Source organism: Porites lutea, chromosome 11, assembly GCF_958299795.1.
Source record: "Porites lutea chromosome 11, jaPorLute2.1, whole genome shotgun sequence".
Classification (NCBI taxonomy): Eukaryota; Metazoa; Cnidaria; class Anthozoa; order Scleractinia; family Poritidae; genus Porites; species Porites lutea.
Window position 1 is genome coordinate 9306390 of NC_133211.1, and position 16366 is coordinate 9322755.

The 16366-nt window shown below is 38.6% G+C and overlaps 1 long non-coding RNA gene across 1 annotated transcript; it reads left to right on the top strand.

The window, feature by feature from the left end:
• Window positions 1–8686: 8686 nt before the first annotated feature.
• LOC140951448 (uncharacterized) lies at window positions 8687–12600 on the top strand. The gene is made up of 5 exons (XR_012167288.1): window positions 8687–8770; window positions 8878–8931; window positions 9295–9357; window positions 10733–10804; window positions 12437–12600. It is a non-coding gene; the product is annotated as an uncharacterized lncRNA (long non-coding RNA).
• The last annotated feature ends 3766 nt before the right edge of the window (window positions 12601–16366 follow it).

The following is a 16366-nucleotide window of genomic DNA, read 5'->3' on the forward strand; positions in this document are numbered from 1 at the left end:
ATGTCGCAATAAAACAATACAAATATCTAGGAACATGATCGTCGCATCTTTATCAGACGAAGGTGAAAATTTGTTATGAGCAGTGCTATGTTGTCAAAGGAGTTGTTTTAGCCAGAAAATGACTTCATTCATAGGAGCTTGTTCCTCCAATAGCTGCCTCAATGCTCGTCAAGTTTGAGCAAAATCTGTGAGAGCGTTATAGAGATATTTTGGGATGAAATTTTATGTTCAGAGATCAGTACTGTAAAAAACTAATAACAGAGATGTTCGGCTGTTATCTAACGACCTCACTACGTTGCTATGGAAAAAGTAATATTAACGTAACACCGATCATAACAAATCAGTTTCATATTCATCTAATACAGCTGTGGTGATCATTCTTTCAAATCTTTTTTAATGGAGAAGTAGTAAATGCTCAAACTCGGTTGGGAGTTATTGCCACTAAAAAATTCAGTCCAGCCACCTTATGGGTTAGGTACTGATGAGTTTTTTACCAGCAAATAAACGCATGCGATGATTGCTGTGTACGAGTAACGACAGTGTAAATGGCCTATTGAGCAGTACGCTGGGTGCCAGAGGCTTTTCAGGCGCGGTTTCCGGTTTCGGTCAAATTTTAAAAAGTGACCCCCGTGGCTTCGCCGCTCGTGTCTTCGATCGGCCTTCGGCCGAACATGTGTCGGCCTGCGGCAGACGGAACGAAGCTCCCCGTCGCACGGGAGAAAAAACCTCTGGTACCCAGGGTAATTGAGCAGGTGTCCGTAATGCGGGGTTTGACTGTAATTCTATTCTTGAACAAAAAAAAGAGTTCTAACAAGAGAGTAGCACAGTTTTAAAAGTAAGGATGTAGTTACGTTCTTTCTTTTACAACTCCCCTTGAAAGTTAGTAAAAGAGTACTTCAGTTAACTCGAAGATTTTCCAGCTTCTCCTAAGCGGACACCTATCCCTGGTTCCGAGGTTAGACTTTATATGAAATTTAATGGGAAGAGCATGTTCCCAATGAGCGTCATTTTTTTTGCTGACGATTGAAAGAGTTCGGATTGCACTATATTATCACTGCTTCGATATTGCCCGTAACAATTTAAGTCTTGGACACACGATGCAATTTAGCCATTGCGCAGAAGGAAAACAGGTCAAAACAAGAACAAGTCCCTTTAACACGGTCCTTTTTGTTGCAGCTGCTCTCGGAAATGATGTCTCATTTGAAAAATTTATTAAATCACTTGTTTGTAGAGGAGAAAAAATTGGCTAAAATGCTTCGAAGACAGAGAGTGCAGCTCCCTGAATGAGCATCTTTATTTGGCAATTAAAAGACATTCGAGGAGTTTCTGTTAAAAATAATACCTAATATGTTAGCAATTAAAAAAAAAAGAAAGAAATACTTTAAATTAAGAAATCATTTTTTTGGCGTACAAGAAAAAGGGCAAAAAATAAAGAATATTACACCCTTCTTTGACAGACCCAGTGAAACCCTACCCAGTGGTACAATTCAGTCTACCCAGTGATAATTTAACCTTCCTGGTACCTGGCGAATAGTTTGTTTCTACTTGGCTAATGTTTTGCTTCCCAGGTCGCTTTCTGTTCTGAACTCTACGGAACCAGCGCATTTAGTTTTTCACATTTGTTTAAAAGAAGCAAAAATATTTTCCTTTCGGTCTGATACAGAGGGGTGTAATATTTACTCGCAGCATATAGAATTATAATCTTTACTTAGAATTACTGCAACTTACAAATAAAACCTTAAATGACAGCATAATCCTGGACGATTCGACTGCTGCGTCGACTGAAATCGCTCTTGAAGGGAATTAAGAAAATTCTTCAAATTGGTTTTTGCAGGGAAAACATTGGCCTCATCCATGTACTTCTATTCAATTGACACGCTATAAAAACAAGTTTCAAGCTGTACACATGTATATTTTTTCTACTTTCGAAAGTAATGGTTAATTGATAGCAGATTAAAAACAAAATCATGTTTGTATCCCGCCATTTGTCTATTACAGGACACCATAATAACAACTGAGAAATTTCATTGAGCCCTTTTAAATCAAACACCGCTTTACATCCAATTAGCTAAAAGGGTGGGAAAAGTCTTTTCAATTCCCCTTAATCGCAAACCTCTTATGAGATTGAATTCTACTATTCAAAATGAAGTACGAAACCTCAAGAAATTATCAAGGATAACTATTCCTTGTTTTATAGTGCAATTGGATTTTCAAATTGGTAATTCAGCACGTTTGCATAAAGCTAAGTATGCCTGTTTTTCTCCAACGAAGAAGTTATTGGTTTTAGGTTGAAAAATTAAGTTTCTCAGAGGTGGCCAATTCTTGTTCAACTGGAGATATCCTTTAAAAGACACCTGAATTTCTGAACCTGTATTTCGGTTCAAGAAAGACGAAAGGACAGACACTATGTCCAAACTAGCAACTTTCCTTGCTCTTGCAACAGCCTATCTCTTGATGTTTGCTTGGATAGAGGCAGTATCAGCAGAGGGTGCTACCGTAAGTTTATCTTATATATAGACGCAACATTTAGCTGCATTGTGACTTAAAACTAAATAATTGCCATTATCATAAAAATATCTCAAACTTGTCTTCTCAAAGTTTAGTATTCTCTTTAGCAGAGCTACGTAACGATTTTTTGGTAAACACAAGTTTATGATAAGGTCTACGTTCCCTATGGTCGCCTTTGTTGCATAATGAGCCAAGAGTTTTTTAGTATGTTAAGCTGTGTTACGTGGCTTATTTTAAGTCAAACGTCGATAGAGGCACCTGTCTCGGAAGGTAACCTGTTATCGATGCCTAGAAAAAGGGTACAGACATGACGAGTGATTCAGATATCGTAAAATATTTTTCATTTGCACTCTATTTGAGAAGGTGGGGGGAGAGGAGGAAGGCGCTTATTTGAGAGGGGGGCGGGGCTTGTTTGATGTTATGGCCTAATGGATGGGCGCCTATTTGGGGATGGGTGCTTATTAGAGCGTGGGCGGTTATTCGAGCAAATACCGTTTGGTTGCAGGCGCTGGAAAGATCTAGAAGTTATAGAAGTTGAACTCGCGACGCTGTGGTTCCTTATGCACCATTAGTTAAGCTTGGGTAAATTACGGGCAAGAAAAACGTGCAACTTGTTCTGCAACATTGCTGCGAAACGAGTTAAAAAGCGATATTGCGCGTTTTACCACCTACGTTCAAACCTGTTAACAGTCTGATTTGTTGCGCAACGTCGCTATTCAACTCTTTTTTCAGCAATGTTGCAAGACAAGTTGCAAGTTAATTTATTACCCGTACCTTTTAGCCGCACGGGCTCAGGGGTATATTGATGTGTGGGACGACTTCATTTGTTTGTTTGTTTCCAATATATTCAAATTTGAATCGAACTGAATTTCCAACACACCCTTCAATATTTTTTTCGATTTAAATTTCCCTCCCAGCCTCCCCCCGCCCCCCAAACAAATTCTTCATTAAGCATTTTAGGCATTTTCTAAGCAATTTAAGCTTTTTCTAAGCATAGATCATCAGATCATCAATCCCCTGTCAGCAAAAGAACAATCGCCGATAGTATGATTGTTTTCTTTTCCGTAGAATGACCCAACTACTTCTGTACTACAGCAGCTAGCAGTTGGTCCTGACCAGAGTGTGTTTGCATACCCATTTTTTAAGGTGAGTACTTTAATTTTGAGTTGCCTATCGCGAGGGCAAGTCTCCGTTTAAAAACAAGGGGCCATTTTGTTTCTATTTCAATAGGAATTTTAAATCCCCATTCTCACTTTCTCACCAGAGGAGAGGCAAGAAGGGGAACAAAAAAGGGTATACATCCGGGTCTCCCCGGAGGGAAGCTTTTAAATCTTTTGTCGACCATTCGCATGTCTTGGATTATCAGGAGAAATTCGTGAGATTTTCTTTATTGCGATCAAATTACTTTTCTAGGGGTATAGGTGTACTAGCCCGTTACTAACGGAGCACGGTAACTTTATTGGCCTGATATCGGGGTCTGTGCGTGAACGATCGAGCGAGTGATGTTAGAAAGTGGTCAGATCACATGACATCTTTCTTTAACGGAACCGAAACGCTTCCGGTCAACTTCCAAGATAGATGTTTTGTGCGATACCAGGGACTTTAGTATCGCTTCCCGCTTTAAAAGCAAGAGCTTGAGCTGAATTTAATAATGTTAAGATGAATGGCATAAGGGGCATTTATACTTAAAATCAACAATAACTTGGAAAAGAGTATCTACTGGGGAAGCAATATTACAGCTCGCACCCCGCAACAAAAACACGTACTAATGTCTGCCAACGAATAATGGAAATGAAGCAAATTGAGCAAACGCTCTGATAGAGAAATAGGACAGAATCGAAAAGAAATAAGAATACGAAACGAGGAGTTCTTTTCAAAGATCTACAATGAGAGATCATAATTCCCACCAGGTCAAAAGCTCAAGTAAAGAATCAAAAACCCTTTCTAGGAAGACCTCGATTTCACTGAAGGGAGGTTGAGAGGTCCTTAATTGAATTTCTGTCAGTAACCATAAAGTCGGATGTATGTCATAAACCCATAAATTGATAAATAAATTCGAGAACTCGACAAAAGCTCATAAACGCTTCAAAAGTTCAAATCATTGTTCTCCCAGTCGGAGTCAAGTTAATTATACCACCGCGTGAAGTAAATATAAATAAATGAGTGCTCATTTCTCTCCTTTTAAACTCTTACACCTTTTGAAACTGGCATACATGTATAGGATAGTTTATTTCTCTTCGGGCTAAATTCTGCTATTTCATATTACTTAGACTCAGAAAAAGCCTGGATTTATTGCCCTAAAGCAACCTCGTCCCCAGGGTCTTTTCCGAATTTTCCAATATACCGCCGCCATATGTGGAAAACGAGAAGACCCTAGGGTCGAGGTTGGCCCTGAAGTGAGTCTGTAAACTATGGAAAAAGCATGCATCTGAACACTTAACACACAGGTTACTTCTTCTTATTTTTATTTATTTCTATTTTTTGACTTAGCGAAAGAGGGAATACAGGAAAAAAGAAAGAAGTTATTTGGTAAATGATGCCGAATAACAAAGAGAGGTGCACCCACCGAGGATCAACTTAGCCACCAAGCAACTGAGAAAGTGTAGCTTCTTGAATAAATAAAGTGCTGCTGAAAAAATATAAATGTTTTCTTATAGTTATACTAAGTCGGTTTTCGCGAATACTTTGGCTCGTTTGGATGTTTCGGGCCAATAGTTTCCTAGCTGTTTCAGCATGACTACGTCGCCATTAAACATAAATACGGAGTTTAGGCAACGACGACGGCGACGGCTACCAAAACTTCACCGTCAAAAAGTGAATTTGCGCTGCCTCAAACTTAAGCGCGCTTATTCCATCTCGTTTAATTCGTTAAAAGTTGGCAAATTTTTGTGGAGTTGAATTCTAAAGGACTGCATCAAAGTTCAGGAAAAGAAAAAGAAAGTTGTTGTCTTTTGTTCCCGTTTTCGACAAAACGTGAAATGAAGCAGTTTCACGTTGTAGTCGTGCAACGACGGCAGAGAAATGAACAAGAAAGCGTGATGTACGTGCAAAGTTATTGTTTTGCTTGTCTAAACCTGTTGCTTTTTTGCCGTTCTCGTTCCCGTCCTCGTCGTCGTTGCGTAAACTCCGTAACGTATAAAAAAAGGCCACCATCTTTATCAAAGGTGAAAATTTGTAATGAGCAATGTTATGTTGACAACAGAGTTTTCATAGCAACGACGTTATTACCTATTTTTCTCACAACCGTATTTGAACTTGAATTTTTTTCCAAAATCGTTCACAGGAGCTTGTTCCTCCAATAGACCATTTGCGCAATGACGTCTTCTTACTACTAAGACCAGAATTCATATTTTCTTTTAAATAACAAACGCCCTAATATGCAGAAGAAAGCAATACCCCGAAGGATTCTGATACAGTAAAAACTCGCGGCGAAGAACCTGTTAGGCAGTAAAATTTGCCAGTTAGGCCCCCTCTATACAAGAACCCGTTTAGCCTAAAATTTGAAACATGCGTTATTTTCTAAAATCTATAAACAATTTACTGTACACTTGGGCAAATAAGATAAGTCAACTTTCAGGATCCTCTTTGGATTCACCCCAACTGCAATGTAATGGCATGCAGATTTTACGTAAGGAATAAGCTGAAAAGTACCACTAAATACTCTTAGCTTCAATGTATTTTCTTCTTCAGAACCTATTTAAGAGCCTACATAGCCGAAGTTTTTGTTAATTACCGTTTATGTAAGAACCTGTTTAGGCTAAATTTGGCACACGATGCAATTAAGTCATTGCGCAGAAGGAAGTCCCTTTAACTCGTAGTTGCAGCTTCTCTCGGAAATGATGTCTCATTTGAGGTCTTTGAGGAATTTTTAAATCATTTGTTTGTGGGGGAGAAAAAAATTGGCCAAAATGCTTCTAAGAAGAAGAGAGCGGCTCTCTAAATGTGCATCTTTAATTGCATGGCAATTAAAAGATCATGTTCAAGGAGTTTCTGTTAAAAATAAAACCTAATAGGTCGAGCAGTTAAAAATGAGAAAGAAGCCTGCTGCGAAACTGAAATACTTTTTTGAGAAATGTTATCATTTTTTTTGGCGGATAAGAAAAAGGGCAAAAAATAAAGAATATTACACCCCTCTGTACCAGACTCAGTGAAACCCTACCCAGTGGTCCAATTCAGTCTACCCAGTGATAATTTAACCTTTCTGGTACCTGGCGAATAGTTTGTCTCTACTGGGCTAATTTTTTGCTTCCCAGGTCGCTTTCTGTTGTGAATTCTACAAAACCAGCGCATTTCGTTTTTCACATTTGTTTAAAAGAAGCAAAAATATTTTCCACTCGGTCTGATACAGAGGGGTGTAATATTTACTCGCACCATAAATAATTTTAATCAATACTCAGAATAACTGCAATTTACAAATTAAACCTTAAATGACAGCGTAATCCTGGACGATTCGACTGCTGCGTCGACTGAAATCTCTCTTGAAGCGAATTAAGAAAACTTTTCAAATTTGTTTTTGCAGGGAAAAAATTGGTCTCCTCCGTGTGCTTCTATTAAATTGAAAACGCTATAAAAGAGTTTCAATTGGTTAATTAATTGTTAATTGTTGTTTGGTGATTCCAATTAATGGCGGATTAAAAACAAGAACATGTTTGCATCCTGCCATGTTTCTATTGCAAGACCCCGTAATAACAACTTAGAAATTGCATTGGGCACTTTTAAATCAAACACCTCTTTACATCCAATTAGCTGAAAGGGTGGGGAAAGTCTTTTCAATTCCCCTTAATAGCAAAACTCTTAGATTGAATTCTGTTATTCAAAATGAAGTATACCACACTTCAAGAAATTATGAAGAATAACTATTCCTTTTGTATAGTGCAATTGGATTTTCAAATCGGGAATTCAGGGAGCATATTTGCATAACGCTAAGTATCCCTGTTTTTCTCCAACGAAGAAGTTACTGGTTTTAGTTTGAAAAATTAAGTTTCTCAGAGGTGGCCAATTGTTGTTCAGCTGGAGATATCCTTTAAAAGACACCTGAATTTCTGAACCTGTATTTCGGTTCAAGCAAGACGAAAGAACAGACACTATGTTCAAACTAGCAACTTTTCTTGCTCTTGGAACAGCCTATCTCTTGATTTTTGCTTGGATAGAGGAAGTATCAGCTGTAGATGCTACCAGAAACTCATATTCTGATGCTACCGTAAGTTTATCTTATATAGAGAGGCAACATTTAGCTGCATTCGGACGTTAAACCAAATAACTAACCATTATTTGGCAAAAAGTATCTCAACCTTTTCTTCTCAAAGTTTAGTATTCTTAACTTAAGCATTCAACTGAGACTCGTTAGGTCGTACAGTAACTTTCTTGATTGGTAAAAAGGACATGATTTCAGTTGCTGGGTTAAATCCCATTTGGCCTAGTATCTAACTTTTGGGAAGAGAGGACTCCGCCACAATTTTAGGAACGTTCGCGGTACTTAAAAATAACACCATTAAGGGGATGTCCACACTTGGTACTCAGGAATCAGTGCCTGAATACCGGCACAAAATGGTTTTGTGTTCACACTTTTAGTACTCGATATGTGACTCTGTATAAAGTTGCTCCATTTTGCCTTGTCAGACGCCATTTCGAAACATGAGCTTAGGAGCGAGTACAAAGCAGTGGACATCCCCAGAACTAACAGAAACGTAGCCTGCGTAGCAGGCGCTGGTGTTTTAGGGCCAAGGACGAAATCTCGAGAATGTGCGTGTGATATAAACATGACTGGCGCCTGCTACGCAGGCTAACAGAAACCGTGAACGGTGCGCACATACAGGGACTCGGTGCCCACTTTTCTGCCCAAGTACAAAGGCTCAGTTGACCTTGTACTCGGGCACCGGTATCGTGCCCGAATACTAGCTTGGGTACTTGTAAAGAGGGTGTGTTCACAATAGTACAAATACTTCCTAGAATAACCTGTTAGCTATTATATAAATTATATTATTTAAGACTATTGTAATATCGTCTTTTACTGATTAAGGTCCTTGTTTTAAGGGGTGTGCATTGAAAACAACTAGGGCCACCGGAGGCAATGTTCACGTTTCTTAGTTGCCAACCTATTACAAATCAAAGTCAGTCTCCTTTTTGTGATCGTGACTTGTGATTGGCCGATTGATGCTCGGGTGACCGTGACAGCCTGTAAGAACTGTTTCTCTCACTTTCTTGGCAGGATAACCGCCCCGCATCTCCAAAGGATGTGCAGGTAAAAGGAGTGTCTAGCGAGGTAAATGTTTTTGCAAATGGAAACCAATTACGGAGGTAAATTGAACAACACTAAAATTTATGGCATTTTGTTGACTTGTTATATCGTCTGCTTCTCTTTTTTGGCAGACAAGACGTCCAATAGGAGTTGACGGGCCCTTTTACCTGTTCAACTGGAAGGCGGTAAATATCACTATATAGAAAAACGTTCAGACTAGGGTAAACTGAACTAATGAATGGTATTCAAGCCATCATGGCCTCATTTTAAATATAGGTGCGATCACCAAATGAAATAATCCAAATGATCACCTGAATAATACCCACACCACAACACAGCACCTATTCTACAATGGTTTCATCAACACCAAGAAACACCCTCATTTTTTCTGTATCATCACTACAATAACTCGCAGAAAGGTACAAAAGAGACATTTATCCACAATTTTGTGATAAGGTCTAGTTTCCTATAGCCTCCATCGTTGCATTTATATTATGCTACGTTTCATACTATGAGAAATGAAATTCCTTTCGTCACTTTTCTGGCAGGGCCAGGCAATTCCCAGAACATCTTCCAACGCCAACAGTGGAAGCTATTACTTGTTTTGGAAGGTAAGCTATTCAGTATTGGTGCAGCGTAGAAAAAGGGTGCAGAGGTAAGGATATTGACATGACCAGGAGTTAGGATACCGTGGGTAAACTGCCACTTATAAGCCCTGGGCTTATACATCATCGTAAGGGGTTTTAGGAGGCCTTATAAGTCGGGGGTGGGGGGGGCTTGTGCTTGTATCCTAGGGGGCTTATACAAAAAGGGTGCAGAAGTAACGATATTGACGTGACCAGGAGTTAGGATACCGTGGGTAAACTGCCACTTATGAGCCCTGGGCTTATACATCCTCGTAATGGGTTTTAGGAGGCCTTATAAGCCGGGGGGGGCTTGTATCCTAGGGGGCTTATAACCGGAATAGAAAAAGCGCTTAGAAACAAGCTATAACAGTTCTGAACAAAAAACGTCTTTATCTTGAAGATAAATCAGATTAAGGTTATTCTTTTGAAAATGATGTACTTTCCAGATTTTTTTCAAACTCGGTAGCTATATAAAACATGGAAAAAATACAGTATAAATATGAGGTCACCGTGCGTCCTCGTTATCCAAGTGTTTTTTCCTATTGCGAAATGTTCGAAACGCCTAAACAACCGTCAAAAATTGTTTTCACGTATCATCAAAAACTATGAATCTTGCTAAAACCTAGAGCCCCTTTGTTTGTCTGGGTTATATATATTTTTAGAAAAGTGACTTCAAATTACCCGATATTGTTAGAAGAAAAATGGTCAGCGTTAACATAGACTGTTCACAGTCCTCTATTTTTCCGTAAGATCGTCGAGATCGACCGCTTTGCGTTACGGGCTGCCATCTTGCATGAGTGTCAAAACTACTTTAGGGCTATAATCCCCGACGCCCGGCCCCTCGGTACATTTGAAAATCTAGATGGCCGCCATTAACGGTAAGACGCGGAGTTTCACTTCATTCATACCTGAATAATACAACTTTTGCTATCCAGATTTTTTTCTTATTAAGCTGTATTTTTCGTGTTGACAGAACAAGTAACAAATAGTACCAATAAAAAAAATGGGGGTATACCAATCTCGTTCTCTCATTATGACGGATAGTTTTCTTTGTCCGTAGATTGACAGTTCCTTAAGAAGGGGGGCTTGCAATCGAGTGAGAGGAAGTCTTATATTCCCCGGAGGGCTTTTATAGGATGTATTTTTTTGGGGGGAAGGTCTTAAAAAACATCTGCTGAGATATAAGAATAACAGGTTATTTGACTTTTGATTTCAGTGTACACTTGAAATCGCGAAATGCGCTTAAATCAAAAGAGACCAGCTATCTTTTCTATATTTATCTAAGGATAGATTACCAGCTCATCAATCCTTTGTCTCTAACAACCAACCGTCGATATTTTGATTATTTTCTTTTCGTTAGCCTGGCAAGACTCAGGACTCGGGACAAATGTCCACGGCACAATCTGTATTTTCATATCGTCCCGTGTTTCAGGTGAGTACTTTATAAAAGACTAATCGCCGAAGAAAGTCACCCTTAAAAACCAAATTAATACCGCGTCGATTACATTTTTAAATTGCTATAAAAAATCCTTTTTCCCAAACCTTTTCAAATTCAATTTATACCCAGTAAAGCGATTCGCAAGAGAAAAGGGGCTCTTGGTTCTTTTTTGTTTCAAGATGGGCTGGTTTGTACGTGAAGGGTACGTAATCGCGAAAGAGAGCTTTTAATTTCTACCGACCATTCAGATTTCTAGGATTACCAGAGTGTTTTCGTTTAACTTTCTTTATTCTAATCAAATTACTTGTCAAGGTGCACCGTGCCTCTTATCAACAGAGCACGAGGACCGTTTACTTGATATCATTATTCATTCAAAATATTTCGCCATCTCTGATTAGCTCCAATGCCCCGCTAATTCTTCATAACCAACTAGCGCTTACCATATTTGGTAGATGCTAGCAATATACCATCAATTCGATGGTATAAATTATATATACCATCGATCAACTAGCCTGCAGAGCAGGCGTTTTTTACGTTTTTTAACGAAAACTCGGAGGTACTTTGATCGTGGCCGCCATCTTGAAAAGCAACCAAAAAGACTAAGGGGGAAGGGCGGTGGAAGGGGGGAGGGGCGGGGAGGAGAGAGGAGAAAATTTTTTCCTCCCCTCCCCTCCCCCTCCCCTATTTTTAACCCATCTACCTCTCCCTTAAAAACACTTTTTGACTCGTCCCAACTCTCTGGTAGTATTAACGTCCAAGATGGCGGGACAACGTTATCCTGAAAACAATTCATGGATCTCGCCCCAAAATACGCCTGCTTTGCAGGCTATCGATCAACCTCGTTCCCAGGCGCGCAACCCTGCTGTTTATTCCTGACTGAACTAAAAAAGAAAATGGCGTCCACGGCTATCCGAAGACGAAATAGCTGAATTTTTAACTAACAGAAGAAATGCAAGAATACGCAAAACATATCGTTCGATGGATGTTACTGATTTACTTTTTGAGGATTATCTGCAAGGTAAAACATCTGTTTAAATCTTTGAAACCGCGCAGGCCAAAATTTTGAAGAAAGTGTACGGGAAGGCAAGCTTGTTTAGAACTTAGAAATATTTTGAGTGAATAATAAAACAATATTATTGAATTCTGCTTTGGTATGATGCGAAGAATGATGCAGATCTCACCGAGACTGAAGGCGGAGGTGGATAACATCCTCCTCGAACTGCAAAATGTCTCACACCGATAGGTGGCCTTATACCCCAAAGCATCAAGTTATCTCCTATAGCCTTAGGTGTCTAGGGTCCTTCTTAAAATCCTAGCTGTTCCCACCAAAAAAGCTTTCTGGAGCAATGCGATGATCCCAGGTGTTCCCAAACTGCTGATTTACTTCTTTAGGCGTTTACTAATAGTCCCAAGAGCTCCAATTACAATAGAGATGACAGATACATATCTGCAGTTCCAGATCTTTTGCACTTCCATTATCATTATTTATTATTATTATTATTATGATTATGATGATTAATATTTTTAATATAACCCACGACCCAATCTGAGAAGAAAGCTTCAAACTTAACAGAATATTTTGCCCTTTCCTGTGCTTATTATTATTATTGTTTTTTTTTTGCTCAGTGGAAGAGAGAATACAAGAATAAATTAAGAAGTAACTTGGTAAATGATGCCGAATAGCAAAGAGAGGTGCTCGAATCGTGGTTAAAATGTAACTGCAACGTTGCTGCTGACCTTCAAGAAAAGTGTAGTTATTCAAAGCAAAATAAAATACTGCTGAAAAACTTGTTTTTCTTTTAAGTCATACTCTTTGGTTATACGCGGGCATGTACATGAGCCGTGAAGGGTTAGAGACTGATTTGAGATTTTAAATGCGGTAAGTAAACGCAAGTGCAGCCGATGTACAACTACCTGAAGGAGGAAAAAAATGTTTACTGAGGGTATACAGAGAAGGCTTTTAAAAAATTATGTAAACAAAAAACCTAATCCCTCGAAAACAAAACTTACAATTGCATATAATTTTCAGTGTTGGGGAGCAAGGGTAGGGCAGTGGTGAGAGCACTCGCCTTCCAGCAGGGTGACCAGGGTTCGAATCCTGGCGTCGTTGAATTTGTTGCTGGTTCTCTTTTTTGCTCCAAACGTTTTTTTCTCCGGGTACTCCGGTTTTCCCCTCTCCTTAAAAACTAACACTTAAAACCAACACTTTCAAATTCCAATTCGATATGGAACGCATGGACACGTTTCAAAGAGTTCTCTTAACGCTTTTTAATTTCTTCTCAGTTTCTGTTTTTTTAAAGTTAAAATATGCAAATCATGAAATCACTAGTTTTCACCAGATCGTAAGCTACGGAATTGAAAATTATCGGAAAACTGTTTCCACTAGATCATAATGCTTTAAGCTTCGGCTAATTACCAATTTGAATTTGACTCTGTCGCCGTTGTAAACCAGCCTTAAACTATTACTTATTTGACGTTCTTATTGCTGCCGCCTTCCTGACTTCTGAAGCGCCCTCGCTCTTTACAAGGAGCGGTAGCATGGCTGTATTGGCGACGCGCGCAATGCACAGCCGGGTAATTCAATAACCATCTTCAAACTAAGTTTCTTCTTCATGGGGCAAATTGTACAAGCTATAAAGGATGAAATAACACGAAAAGGTCTGTATGGTAAAAGGTCTGGGCTTATCAACAAATAGTAGTGTCCCGTTTACCGCAAAAAGCAAACGTGAACGTCTACCACGTGGCCAAGTTTTCCTTTTACTTGTAGTTTACCGTTCATTACTTGTCCAGTAACATAAGATGTAATTAATTCACGCCGGTTTAATCAATAAGAATTGTTTTGGAAAGTTTCTATCTGCTCATTTCTGTTTTGAGAAATTTCAACTTGAAAACGTGACTTGAAAACTTTCAACTTGAAAACTTTCAGCTAGTTGAAGCTAGACTTTAATCCTTTTTTGCGCCAAAAAGCCCGCGCTTTTTGCTACTAGTGGGCTATAACATATAGCCTAGTAGTAGCTCAACCAATCAGAACGCAGCATTGATAATAGACCACTAGTTGGATTTTACTAATAAAGAATAAACCATTTTACAGTTATGAGCTTCATACCCTGGCCTTTGAGTGAACCGTAAGGCTGATTGATACAAACCTACTTCCTTGTCTTCTGAAAATTATGCTGAAAAAGACTAGTTAGCATGAGAACAACTTGATTAACGTAATAAAAGAGGAAGGGCTGTATCAAAACAAGCCGTCAACTCTAACCTCGTTTCCACCTGTAACTGTAAAATTGACTATTAGGGCCAAGAAGATTGGAGCAAATCCAGAGTAAATTACCATGTCAACCGATAGGATCCCAAGATAACTGCTAAACCAGTTTCGATCAACATGGCGAAGGGGACCCAAATTTTTCTAAATGTGTCATTGAGTGTCATTAGCACTATCGCTCTACCAGGTACATGGCCGTTTCTCCTGGAAAAGAGGTAGTCTACCACGTGGTGCGCAAGAAATTTAATTTCCACACCCGTAAAGCGGAAAAGGGGTAATAACAGATATGACGGCTTTGACTTTTGTAACCTACAGTAAAAACCTTTCGCCCGTGACTTGGACTAAAGATCTTCTATTTATTTGGTAAGAGAATCAGATACACAGTTGCGTTCATAATCTTTACTCCCGCATCGAGCAACTTCCCAATTAAAAAACAGACTCCAAGATGCGGTCCCGGAAATTTGGCCACTAAAATCTTGTGCAGACACCGCTTTGCAAGGTCTGCAGAAGCAAAAACAAAATAAAAAAAAACCCTTCAGGGAGTTAATGAAACAAATCAAGAGTAAAATCAATTAAATTCTACAGCTCAGTAATTCTACATACTAATCTTATATCTATGCCCAAATTAAACAAAACAGGAGTTGTAAGAAGAAAATGGCTTAGTTCAAAAAGACGGAATACAAAGTTCCGTTAGGCCTGCAAACTTGGAGCTAAATCAGCGCAGAAAAAACTAACTGCCAAAGTAGTTTAATTCTACCTTCAGGCATTGCATGTTTGCTGTCCCGGAGCGGGTAGCATTAATCATTTCCTTCATGTTTTACTGATAGGATGTCTTGGTGTAAATATTGAAAATAATTCAGCTAAATCAAACGTCTAAATTTAGTTCGTTAACAGAAGTCTTGGTCGCCTCAAACGTTTAAGCTGTCTAGTATTCAGATGGCAAGCAGTTAACGTCGCGCTAAACAGCCAGCCATAAACGTAACGGTCCGGCAATGATAAACTGAAGGCCCAAAGTGAAACATACGGTGCAATATTGCATTATTGCGCGTATTATATTTTAGTCAACCTGGCTACACGTGGCGACATTTGGAGCAACATTTCAAGCAACCATTGCCGCGTGAACGTATTTTCCACCTACCTTGCGCACGGCAAGCGACTATCATTCTTGCTAATTGTCCAATATAAACGTGAGTATTTTTAAAATGACTTACGATTAAAAGTGCACTTTATTGTTCTATATGGTAGAATCACGATGAAAATCGTGAGCAATTGCTGCTCTGAAATTGCGTGCAATAATTTAGCCATTGCTCAAAAGGAAGACAATCGAGAGACAAGAACTGGCCCCTTTGACATCGTTCCATTATCTGCAGCTGCTGTTGGAAATAATGTTTGTGATAGCTAAGTAGTTAAGAGAGCGTCCAAGTAGGTTGCTCTGAAGAAAGCAGAAATTTCAGTATTAAATTATTTGTTTGAGGAGAGAAAAAAATAGGCTAAAATGCTTCTAAGTCAAAGAAAGCAACTCTTTGAATGTGTCGATCAACTTTTAGTCGCAATTAAACGATAATTGTGGAGTTGCTTTTAAAAATCAGTGTATAATTATGTCATTAACAATTGAAAAGTAGTCTTAATTGAAAAAAAAAAATTGAGAAATGCAATCACTTATTTGGGGGATAAGAAAAAGGGAAGTAAAACTGATGAACTATATAAAGAGCATAGCTTCTTTAACTTGTTTTAATGTTTCTGTATTCACCTATACTTTAAATGCAATCTATACTGAAAATAAGATAATTGCAATTGCAAATGAAATCTTTAATGATTGCATAATCCTGGAAAAGTCGACTGCTGCTTTCAACTGAAAATTCACTTGAAACAAATATGAATACTCTTAAAAATGTTTTTTTTTTTAACAGGAAAAAGGAAAATTAGTTTACCTGTGGGATTTTATTTAATTGACAACAGAGTACCAAAAGCAACAAAAACACGATAAAATCTGTACACGTTTTTTACTACATTCCAAAGAAATCAGGTTGAATATAACCTTGACGTTGAAAAATAGCTGGAATCTTAACTTTTTAGGGGGGGTTTGGTATTACTAATGTTTGCTGTAAAGCTAAAATATCTCTCTATACAATGTACCTCGACTCTAAAACTTTTGTTTGTTATCTTTTCAGGTCGATCGAGTCACCAATTATTACATAACGGAAGACTTCGATAAAAACTGATGATTTAATTCCCTAAGATGAAAATTATAAGGCACGTGTGGTCATTTGTTTGGCCACACCCAAATGACATAC